The following is a 12,800-nucleotide window of genomic DNA, read 5'->3' as shown; positions in this document are numbered from 1 at the left end:
GGCAGAGCGTGCACCGCCACTCACAGATCAAAGAGTAAACGAGAAACAATTTAATATTTTTAAGTTATTAGTTTCATTAATTTTAAAATAAACGATGGGTTTAAAAAAGTTAAAAAAATCTGAAACCTTAGCTAACAATTAAAACATAAATACTAAATCGAAAATATTATTTTAGATTTTGTTTGCAATAAAAATGCAAAAGGGAATTTTAATAAATACTTTCTATTTCAATTATCACATGCTTGGGGCCCAATTTTATGAATGAATAGTTTAATGAAAGTAAACTGGTATAAAGAAATCAAAACCTGGAGATAGAGATGCTAAATAATATATCTTTTTATTGGAAATTGCTTATTGGGAATATGGACAGCATTTTAACCATGGTGGCCATAGAAAAATTCAGACAAAAAAAATTTGTTAAATTTTTTCCATGGGAAGTAATTTTCTTCTCTGTGGGAAATACATAAGCTTGTCTACCTATAGCATCTCTTTCTAGTTTGTTCTTTCGCTATGTGTGTAACATTTGAACTTATTATGTCTGCTAGTTTAGAGCATGTGTTCTGTGTAGCCAGCTTTGTCTTCTATATCCCTTACTTAATATGACAGTCAAAACATCAGGGGAGGCAACCAAAGATATCCAAGGGTTCTAGTTTACTTATATCTGCTCATATCCCTAAATTAATGGTTTCAACTTTTTTTATAGTAATGGATCTCCCTTACTTTCTGCACGATATCAGAAATATAATTAAACCAGATCATAAAACTACCAGACCATCAGACTTCCACTTTATCTTTAAGACAAAAGTATGAAAATTTCAATTATTATTACAACCCAACTATAAAATTATAAACTCACTAACCTGGAAATTGGAAGCAGATATCTGTTGCTTAGTCAACAATTGAAATATATTCCTGTGAAAGTTAGAGAAGTGCTTTTGAGAATAAATGTTCATTATTTATTCCCTTTACTTTCTTTTCTCACCATAGAGACACTGATTCAGAATCATTTTCAAAGCAAAACCTTGCCGGGTCAAACAGCAAGAAAAGTCATTGTAAAAATATACTGGACATTTTTTGAAAGTTTGGCTGAGAGAAGAGGGTATGCATAACCTTATTAAGTTAATGTTATCTTCAAATAAGTAATGAGAAAATAATGAAGTTGATCTTATATCTAATGTTATTTGGGAAACAATGGCAAAGTCTACATAGGTGTTCCCCACAAAAGAAAATTCATCTCAGTCATCCATCCCAAACCTGTCCTTCAAAAGCAGTTGGGAATGTCTTTTATTTGAGTAAGACTTTTATTCATTTTCAGGATTACAGGGGCTGTGTGTTAAAGTTGAAAACCTTTAGCACATCAGTAGGTGGGTGATATCTATCATGGCTCTCTCCAGTGACTTGATTATGAGAACACAGTCAGGCACTGAAATTCTTGGGGATTCAGACACCACATCTAACATACAGGATTAATTCCTTGCCACCCCAAGGCCATGAAGCAGGACAGGATTGATGCCAATCTCTTTAAAGTTTTAGATCAATAATCTGTCATAATCATTTTCCCCTTTTTTGCTACCCCACCCTATACCCTCACAACTGTATCAGCCCTTTGGCAGTCTGCTTTTAAAAAAGATGTGCAGGACGCATTTATTCTACAAAAGAAAAACATGGGCTCACAGACGCTGAATTTTCTTAGAATAGTTGAAGTCCAGTGTGCAGAGGAAAATAAAAAGACTTTCAGCAACATAGTGGAAGTCATAACTGGAGTTAGTGTAATATTCAAAGATCAAGCAAAGCAAAGCAAAACAGAAACCCATGATCTAAAATTCTGCAGACATTCTGAATCTATAAAGGCAGTATACGAATCTCTCCCTTGTCTCTCTCCCCCTCCCTCCCCCACCCCAACTTCTCTGTGCGTGTGTGGCCAAACCTTATCATGTTGAGAAAGTTACGATGTGTCACTGTGATTCTTTGTTCTAATCATGTGTGTTCCGTTCCATTTGCACAACGAGGAGCCATATTCTAGAAATGCTTACAGCTGATTTTTCCAACTAGAAAACCCTGGATGTCATTAGCTGGCTTGAGTGCTTGAGTTCATATTTCATTGCCTTCAGAGTCTACTATACAGAGTAATTTTGTGTAGCTAAGGATCAATTTTATGGTGTTTTTCTAAAAACTCCTAATTATAAGGCAATGCGCAGTGATCGTTTAAAGGTAAAGCCCCAGATTTTGATTTATTTTACAAGTCTTTGCTCGCCGTTCTTTGCTAAGCATACATTTGTGTTTTATGAGAGATTTCTCCCATTGCATCATGCTCTCAGTGGGATGGCTGCCTGTATTTTATTTTTCTTCTGCCATTAATTACCTGTGACCCTATACCGTGTCTCCCACAGACCCATTTATCATAATGGTACTTGTCAGTGTCCCTACAGTGAGCGGCCTCTCAGAGTTTCCACTGGAAAGCCCACTTCTCAAGGGCTTTAGAGTCAGTTGTAAAACTCTGCTCTAAGTCATACACGTTGAGAGCACATGGAATGACCCATGGATCTCTTTACTTTTAGCTCCAAAAGACCTATTTGGAAAAACAGTGATTTCAAAAATTGATGTACAAGTACATTGTTGTGAAGGACCTTTTATGAAAGTAAAATAACTAATAAAATACTTATTGTTCTGTATTTTTATGGAAGGATGTTTCTGTGCCATTGCTAGATGGCCATACAATCTAGGTGTTAAGCATATTTTCATGGATATTTCTCTCTTTATTTCACAAAAATATGAATGACTTCAATCCTTCTGGGGAATATTGAAGTATGCCTTTCATCGTGGAAAAATCCCACATAATATTCTTCTAATGACAGAGAACTGATCTCCTAAAATATTTTAAGAGTTACCTAGGGAGTTGCTCATTAGAAAAACCTTCAAGTGAGAATTGTGTTTACATGACATTTTCTAATTCATAAGGAGTAAGCGTTTTATAATATTATCAACTCAAGAGCTATTAAAATACTCGTAAGAATATTAGTTGTGTTTTCATTTTTAAAAACATGGGAAGTCTGGTAAATATTAATTTCAAAATAAAACAGCTAAGCATAAATATGTCTCAAATACTAAAAAAAACAGGAGAAGAAAAGAAGAGTTAAGAAGAAAAGAAAGAAAAGAAAAGAGAAGGCAGAGAGGTTGAGGCAGCAGGAGATTAAGGTGGCTGAGCAGATCGCATACACAATCAGGAATCAGAGAGGGATTAATGCAAGGCTAGTTCTCCACACACCACCCCATCTTATACAGTTCCCAATATACTGCACAGTGAATGGTCCCAAGACTGCACTTCCCGTATCAATTACTACAATCAAGATAATCTCCCACAGCATTCCCAGAGGTCAGTCTCCCAAAGGAGTCTAGATTCTGTCAAGCTGACAGTTGTCACTAACTGTTAACCACCATAACTATAGTCTATCTAGAATTCCACCATCCTGAAGAGAAACTCTAGGACAATCTGCCCCTATTCTCTTTTCCGCCTGATGTCCTGTGAGCAACTCTGTGCCTCTGATGTCTATAAATGTTCAGTAAAGTACATGGTGCATACCTTGTCTTCTCAGGTCTCCTTTACTTCCCATGGAATGCTGCTCAGCTCCAAGTTGGTTGTGACATATGCAACAGTTTCAAAGATTCTATGGCTGAAAAATACCACAATCTGTTATTGTTCTCCACTTTATTTATCTGTTCATTAATATTGGGTTCTAGCAACAAAGTGTCTCTATTTTTTATAGAAATATGAACATTTATTTTGAGAAGACTTAGGTTTCAAGAATTCTACTTCTGTTGCATCCAAAGGGAAATACAGAAACATCTTGGAAGGCATTTGTTTGCATTGTACATCCCTACTTTTCCGCAGTCTATATGTTGCCCACCTCTGTTATCTTTATTATTGTACCAGGATCAGTCAAGTCATTGTTTTAGGGTACAGCTGAAAGATGAACAGGTTGAAGAGCTGCACTCTACTTAAGTAGCAATAAAAGTGGAATTTTATATACATCACCATTTCATTGAACATAAAAATGATAGCAACTTGGATCTCAGAGAAAATGAAACAAGGTATCCCAGAAACCTGTAACCCTCTCTACTTGGGGATGCTGCGTCATTGTATTTCCTTCTGTGTTGTGTCTCTACATCGTGCATGGTCTACATATCAACTCATGAAGTCACACACATATTCCTGATATTCCAGACACCTCAACAGCGTGCAACTCTTCAACCCATTCATAAAATGACTCCTAAAGACATATTGTTACACCAACCCTCTTCAGAGAAGCTTGCTCTTTAAGTGGATGCTAATTAACAAAGAGACCCACAATTAAACCACAAAATATAATTTGGAGCACCCAGTCCCAAATGGCGTGTCTTTATCAAATTTCTGACCTTAAGACCTCAGGGATCTATGTGGAAGAGGAGGCAGCAAGACTATAAGATGGATGGATGTGGTGGATGACTTCAAGAAATGTCTTCCAGACACAACAGCTGATAGACATGTAAATTCACAGACACTGTGGCAGCACCATAGGATCTGCACGGGTTCAACTAGACCAAGTCCCAGCACTGAGAAGGGAAGGTGGTGCTTCAGTCTCACCCCCAACCAAAAAGCTATTTGCAATTGATGCCTGGTGGGAATGGAAAAATCCATCTTCTTCAAATGAATGTAAGTGGGTTTATCAGCCATATTCCAGGGCAAGCCCATGTGCAGAAGGAGTTGTACATCACAAAACAGACTCCATACTTGATTTGGGGTTTGTTTTGTGTTTTGGGGGAGGGGCGCTGCATGATTTTGTTTGAGTATTTTTGTTTCATTTTATTGGATTTTTGTCTTGCTTTTAATTTTTGTTTCATTTTTGTTTTTCATTGTGAGAGACAGAATATGAAGTTGGGTGGGTAATAAGCTGGGAAGAGTCTGGAAGGATTAGTGGAAAAGAAAATGCTCACAGCGTATTGCATGGAAAAATGTTTAAATATAAAAAAAGACTGACATTATTAACATTGATTGAAAGTACCTTGTCAATTCTCTAAAGGATAAAGGAATCAGATAAACCTATGTTTATTCAAATCTCTTATCTGCATTTTTATTGTGTTTTTACAATTTATGTGTTGAAGCAGACTTTCATTATATATATCCCTGACTGGCCTGGAATTGACTCAGTACATGGGATTGTCTATAGCCTCCCTACAGCTGAAATTAAAAGCATGAGCCACTACATGGGGCTTTTTACCTACTTTTAATTGTGTTGTTGTTTGTTTGTCACTGTCATTGTCTTTATATAATCTAGATATAAATTTCTTGTTACGCACATGATTTGCAAATATATTTTCTTTTCTTTTCAATTTCTTACTGACACCATTTGAAGTATAAATTTTAACTTTTTATTAAATCTGAACTATCATTGATTTTTTTGTTGTTTGTGATTTTGGTTTCATTTAAAAATATGAATTAAGAGTCACAGACATTTATCTCTATGTTTTTTTAAACAGTTTCATAGTTTTAGCTAACATATTTAGATTCCTGGTCCTTTTGTAAGTTTGTCCATAGCATGAAGAATCAGACCAAATTTATTCCTTTGTATGTGATTTCAGAAACCTTTAGTGGATTAGTTTACAGACCTTCCCACATCCCCACTGACTCAAGTGTCTGGATTCTAAATACCACGAAATTATAGAATGTAACCCATCATGCAATGACCTGTGCACTTCGCTGCAGTACCAAATGTTGTCAGAGAATCGGGGTTTTCTCATCAGCTTGCTCAGCTGTGGGGCAGAAGAAGAAAGCATCAGAATGGGGCTTAAAACCTACTAGGAATCAAAGTTTAAAACTGAAGTCAGGCCGGTGAGGCCTGGCATATGTCAGGAAGGAGGAGCAAACCCGGAAGGGACCCTGGCCTAGGAGATTATGAGCACAGCCAGGAGGATGACTTCAAACTCCCTATTCCCAAGCCTGGTGCCTGGCAGGGGGATCCTCTACCCCATATTCGGTGGTGTTCTGTGGAGGAAAAATGTCATTAAAAGGAACTAGGGCCACCGCAGGTAAACCCAAAGGGGGTTCATATACATCTAGCAGACGGATGACCCCCTTTACTTCTGTTGGGAAGACAGGACCTCGGGCACCGTGGAGGATAACTTGCTTATCTTTCCCAATGACTGTGTTGTTCCCAAAACTCAAGCTGGCGCCTCAGTGCCCCAGTGGGAGGGGCTACATGCTCAAGTTTAAGGCGGAGTCCAAGCAGCTCTTTTTTTTGATGCAGGAGCCCAAAATTAACCAAGATGGAGTCCAATGCTGGAAAATCAACCAGTGTCTGAACAAAATACCTCCATGCCTGAGGCACTGGGAGCAAGCGGGAGTGGTGGTCCAAGCTTTCAGCACTGGGCATTGAGGATGACCTGCAGAGCCTGTTGGGGAACATGAGTCATGCAGCCTATAGGACCAACCGACCTCAGAGGACTTTATGGACATGGGGCCCTCACTGGGTCAGGCCTGGCCAGCTTGCTGGGAAGCATGGGACCTCTGGCAAGAAGCTCTTTATCCAGCTCCTGGAGCCAGTCAGTACCCATCACCGTCACCCCATTCTCCAACACCACTTCTTCTTGTGCCGCCCCAGCATCTTCTGCCCCAGCAGCTGCTTAGGCAGCCCCCCAAGTCCTGCACCCAGTTTGTGGCCTCAGAGCACTCTGTCCACTATGAATGCACCAGCAGGACCAGGAGGGAGCCACCATGCTGACACCAGAGATCATTGCTCCCATCCATGCCAATGCGGATGTTCAGGAGCACCTGTTGTCCTACCTGCCCTCTGGAAAGTCTCTACCTTAGAATACAGATGAGCTCAAGAACACATTGACCTCACCCCAGTTTCTACCAGGTCTTGTACACGTTCAGTGCAGCCTAGGCCTCAGGACAGCTCTGCCCTCTAATGTGCCACTTCTGCCTTCCAGCAGAGGATGTAGAGACCACCAACAAAGATGATGTAGACCAAAGTCATGCAGAACAATACCAAATCAGACCCAAAGAAGAGCTAAACCAAAGAGAAGAAAGACAAAGAGAAGAAGATAGGAATTTAGATAAAATTATTCACTGTCCTTCAAGTTGGAATTCATAGTTGTATGATTGTGTCGCACCCTCCTCGGCCGGCAAGGAAGACGCAACACGGTCGGATTCTTCTCAACAGCCTTTATTGCAGGACCACCTCTTTGCTGATACGGGGACCTGGAGCGGCAAAAGTGATCGCCTTATATACACAGCAGACTGAAGCTATGCTAATTGTCCTTCAGGGATTGGCGAAGCATGAATCGCCTCATTAGCATAGTACCGCCCCGGCCAGACTGATGCCAGGTGCAAAACCCGGTCATGCGCAGTACTGCTGTGTACCACAGGAGGGCGCCAGATCACCTCATTATCCTATGGCTGCCCTGGCAAGGGAACAAGCCTGCGCATGGGTGATAAGTTGTTTACACAGACAGGACTGGATGTCGACGCCATCTTTGTTTTACCGCGCCGCTCTCTACAATTCTGTAGTGGCAATTGTGATTTATTACACACCTGTCTTGACACACATCACTAATGAAGTCCTTTCTTATACTTGAAGACAAGGCAAACATACAAAAAACCCTGAAGTCAGACTCTTTATTACAACAATTGTAAGCCATATCACTAACTTGAATCTTATATTTAGCATATAGAAAGACCTTCTAAGATGTGGTTTAAAAAAAGACAGTCCAATTTAAGTATGGTAGGAAGATATCATAATAGATGTGTTTGCAAGAAGACAGACGAGTGCCTCAGGAACACTTGAGAATATGTTTAGCATCATTAGCCTCAAGGCAAATGAACTTCAACACTGATCCAGTCTAACTCGATAGCCTCCAGATTGACAGCTTCGGGTTTTAAGAAAGGGCAGATAACAGCAAGTCTTGATGATGGGATGGAAGAATCCAAGTCAACATACATCACTGTGGTTGTACAACAGTTATATTGCAGAGCAGGTTGGGGGTCTGCAGAAAGTAAAACATGACCATGACTATCAAGTTGCACACTTTTAAGTGTAGAGCTGAGAGAAGTGAAAATATGTGTGCACACAAAAACCGTGTGCATGAGCACCAAGAAGTGAAAAGTAATAGAAGCCCCCATCAGCTGAGTGATAAACAAAAACTATCTACAGCGTTAAACATCTTTCAGCAAGAGAAAGGCATGTTTCAGTAATACAAGCCATGATGTGAGTAAATCATGACATTTTCATGTTATAAATGAATCCACTTAGAAAAGGCCAAATGTTACATGGTTCCATTTCTACTGAATGTCCAGAAAAGCCAAGCACAGGCAGGTATTGGTACATAATTACCTAGTATTGGGACAAAGAAGGCAGACATGATGCCCATGATGTTTAGTGCAAAACAATGACTCTCACTGACATTGGAGACATTGTGGTTTATCACAAATCATGAGGTTGATTCCCCTTCCGGCATCAAGGGAAAAACAATTTATCTTATTCTGGTATGTTAATATAATTATCATATAGAGTAATTACATGGAGTGAAAATAACTTGAAGAACATAAATTTCATCACAAGACAGATAAGCTTTGGATATTTCAGTCTTTCCTGGGTAATGGGCTGAGTCAGGCTTACATTGCTTCTCCTCAGGAATGTCCTATTTTTAATAATTCTCCTGCCATTTTACTTAAGACTTTTGATTGGAAAATATGGCCTCATCTTTTGAGGCTCTGAGAGTAATGTTTATACTTTTTCCTCTCAGAAACAGGCAGTGATATAAGTAAGTCTAGACAAATCATGTCTAATGGCTATGGCTCCCACAAGAATGATTGATTATCCTGATAGGTTAGCTTACCTATTTTTGTGTTTTATAAAAAAAAGAAAGAGCAAAAGATATGTTTGATAGAGCCAGGCAGAGTGAGGAGGGAGAGGGTGCTTCTGAGGGCCTATGCTGAAGCATCCCTTCCCCTGAGGTACCAGCCATCATACAATGGGTATAATGTAGAATAGAGTTTATTTAGAGCATGGGAAGGGGAGTTAGGAAGTGAGTACACACACACACACACACACACACACACACACAGAGAGAGAGGGGGGGTGACAGACAGACAGACAGACAGATAGAGATAGAGAGGGAAAGAGACAGAGAGTCAGGGGAGGAGGAGAGGCTGGCCAAGAATATGTGGGAAAAGAGGGGTGAGGGGAATGGGAAATGAGGAAGAGAGGGAGAAGGGGTTAGGGAAAGGAGAGGGCAGAGAAGGCAAGAGAGGAAGAGAGCAAGGAGGGGGCAAACAGCCCCTTGTATTATAAGCTGTTGCCAGTAACTGCTGGAACAAGCCTAAAAGGAATGCTAACATTCCTCCATTTTGGTTTAATTTTTAAAAAGGAAAAATTAGAAAGAGGCATTGGTGAAGCAGGGATAGGGTCTTCAAGATCTTTAGCAACTTCCTGCTGATTTTGGGGTGGTAGTGGTGACTTGTCTCTGGGAAACCTAAGGAAATGGGGATAGGGATGGGGATCCAGTCTTCTGAGAGCTGTCTGTCTCCTTGCTGTCCAGGGTCTGTGGAAACATCTGTGAGTAGGAAGGGACAGGTCCAATAGAAGTGTTGGTGTCTTGCGAGAGCAGATTGGAGCATCTATGGGTTTCTTCTCTAGAGCTGTCTTGGATGTGGATTTTGAGTAAATGCCTGGACTTGAGAAAATGCTGAAACATACACACACACACACACACACACACACACACACACACATATTTCAGGTAGAGAATAAATTGAAGTACATTTGGAAGAAAACAATTTTAGGTGTACATTTGAAAATACATTTAAAGCCCTTAGGTCTTGGTGGTTGGGTGAGAGAAGTCCCAATGTCAGAAAACAAGAGAGAAACCCCACCCTCTTAACGATGTAGCAAGTAGGAACTTAGGGTGTCAATTGGCAGGTATACTTATCCAGATGGAGACTGTTTGGTCCACGAGAGGTAGATACCAGTTTGTTTCCTGGACCTTATAAGTTTATAAAAGAGATAAAATGGTTAACAGCATGAAGATTTTTTAAGATGAGCTTAGAGAACACAAAAACCTTTTGTGAAGCAGAAGAAGCAAGAAGGGCTTTTTTTTTTCTGTTATATATATATATATATATATATATATATATATAGAGAGAGAGAGAGAGAGAGGAAGAGAGAGAGAGAGAGAAGAGAGAGAGAGTAAAATTAGAAACATTTTTAAGTTTACATTTCAAAGATAATTAAAGGAAACTTGACCTTGTAAATATGATAGTTGATCACATAGATTTAATATGAGAAACACCTTAAATTTATAGTTAAAAGACAATCAAAAGAAACTTAAAATTTGAACTTGAGATTATAAAAGCTGGATTGTATAGTGGAATGTTTTCTTAGAGTAAGGCTAATTTATAAGAATTCTATTTGATTAATGATAGGAGAGTGGCATAACCAGGGGAGGAAATATGAAGAATTTAGTCACTGGAAAATGATTTTAGATAAGGAAGTAGAAGAAGGTTACCTCTGTGAAAGTTTAACCTTGAACTTGTGTGTCCTTTATTGTGAAGCCTGTGAGTAAGGCAATCCTGTCTGCCTTTTTGCTGAGCGATCTGGTAGTCTTAACCAGTTAGCAAATTGACTAATGAGAAAATAAGGTGGCAGCTTACCTTGAGGTAAGGAGCTAGGTCTGTCAAGCTATCAGGTAGCTTAGCTGTCAATATAGTCAGAAGTCCAGGAAGAATAAATTATCATCTAGGAATCATATATTAATTAATATAACAGAGGTTGGTTTATAGTCCGCTGTCTAAACAGTCCCTGTGGTCTCCATTGTAACTTGGGCAGAGTTAGTCTGGCCCTCAGGCCCAGGAGATGAGAGACTTTTTTTCTTGTGGAGTAAGAACTTGGGAGGAAAGACTCACCTTGACTTAGGCAATCTGAGACATTTAACTCTCTGTATCCTCTGTTTGCCCATAGTGTAGGCTAAGCTCTGGCAGCAGGCAAGGCAATGGAGCAGTGTTTCTCAGTGGTTATCACGCCACAATCCAGGAAGAATCTTGCCCATATCTTCTCAGAGACCTTGGGTGATAAACTGTCAAGGATTTGGGAGTCTCTGTCTAGCATAATAAGCTTAAACACTTAACAGTTAGCAGATTTCAGACGAGGTTGAGAGCCAGTGTCTATTAAACATATCTGAGTTAGACAACCTGCGCTTGTTTGCTTCTGAACGTATCTAGCAAATAAAAAATACACTGTGACTTAACAGTAGTAGCAAAAAAGAGGCTAAATGCATATTTAAGACAGTGATCTTTACCTTTTATTTTTAAAAATCATTATTTACCAAAGCTGGATAAAACAAAAATCTTATTTTAATTGGAAAGTGTCTTTGGAGACCTTACATCAGGATGTACTCCTAAAGGCAGCAAAGTGGGGACTACCCATAACAAAGATGGAGGATGGTCCTGGGACTGCCCTTAGTTATGATGGTGCTGAAGCAGCAGACCCCCCTGAAGGAAGTCACGTGTTGTTATATGTTGGAATGGCAGAAACGGCTAAGTATCAGCAGAGAAAAACAGATAAAGAGGCACAGATAAGGAAGCAAATGGACACCTTTTGTCTGGTGGACACGAGGTCTCTCTGGTCACCTCAAGCAGCCTTTCTTACTATGCACGAAGCATCAGGTTTGGGCTGTGCGGTGTTTGGCAGTGAGCAGTGGTAGCAGTATTAGTGGGTGAGGGAGGGGAGAAAGGGAAGGGCACAGAGCACCAGGTGACAGGGCAGAGCAGGCAGGGGCACAAGCAGCAGCTTGGCACAAGAGAATACTGGGCAGGGAGTGAGAGAGTGAGGAGCGGGACAGAATTAAGGGGGTGGGGAACCAGGAGCAGAGAAGGGAACAATGAAAGAATGAGGGGTGAGTTGTAAAAGTTTTTTGTTGTTGCCTTGTTTGTTTCTTTGCTTGTTTGTTTGTTTGTTTTTAAAGTGCCATTAAGGAGCCATGTAGAGTCATTGCTCTGTGAATAATGGGGCCAAATTTAACTTGTGACTTTGAAAGCCTTTTAGACCACCAGGTAGCTCAGTAGCCTGGGAGTTTCTTCAAAAACATACCCTTGTAGGTGAGAGTAGAAACTACCAGTTTGTGCACTCCTGTGCCCCAAGGACAAATTCATTCTCTAGAAATGACAGCCAAGCCATCTCACCCAAAGGAAAATGTCCTAGAATGAAGGGTCTGCAAAAAGTCCAGTGATGAAGACTGAATTCCTCCATCCTCAAGGACTCTAGTGTGGCTGGGAGCTCAACGACCATTGCCCTGAGTTGTTGCTGATTTGATGGCTAGGACTAGCCAAGGAGAGAGAGGTCTGATGGCTGGAAAGTTCTTGTGACAGCAGGAGATGTGAACCTGCGAGTTTCTACTTAGAGAATATTGTGTTTTATTAAGAAAGAAAGGAAGAAAGAAAGAAAGAAAGAAAGAAAGAAAGAAAGAAAGGAAGAAAGAAAGGAAGAAGGAAAGAAAGAAAGACAGAGAGAGAGGGAAGGAAGGAAGGAAGGAAAGGAAGAAAGAAAAGAAGAAAGGAAGGAAGGAAGGAAGAGAGAGAGAGAGAGAGAGAGAGAGAGAGAGAGAAAGAAAGAAAGAAAGAAAGAAAGAAAGAAAGAAAGAAAGAAAGAAAGAAAGAGAGAACAAACCAAGGATATGTTTGATATATACAGGTATGGTGAGGTGGGAGGGGATGCCTCTGCAGGCCCATGGTGAGGCATCCCATGAGGTACCAGCCATACAACAGGTAT

The 12,800-nt window shown here is 40.1% G+C and overlaps 1 pseudogene; it reads left to right on the top strand.

The window, feature by feature from the left end:
• Positions 1 to 5,947: 5,947 nt before the first annotated feature.
• LOC116895869 lies at positions 5,948 to 7,092 on the top strand (annotated as a pseudogene).
• Positions 7,093 to 12,800: the final 5,708 nt, after the last annotated feature.

The sequence above is a fragment of the Rattus rattus genome, chromosome 3 (genome assembly GCF_011064425.1).
Source record: "Rattus rattus isolate New Zealand chromosome 3, Rrattus_CSIRO_v1, whole genome shotgun sequence".
NCBI classification, from domain to species: Eukaryota; Metazoa; Chordata; class Mammalia; order Rodentia; family Muridae; genus Rattus; species Rattus rattus.
Note: the sequence above shows the minus strand (reverse complement) of the source record. Positions and strands in the feature narration are given on the sequence as shown.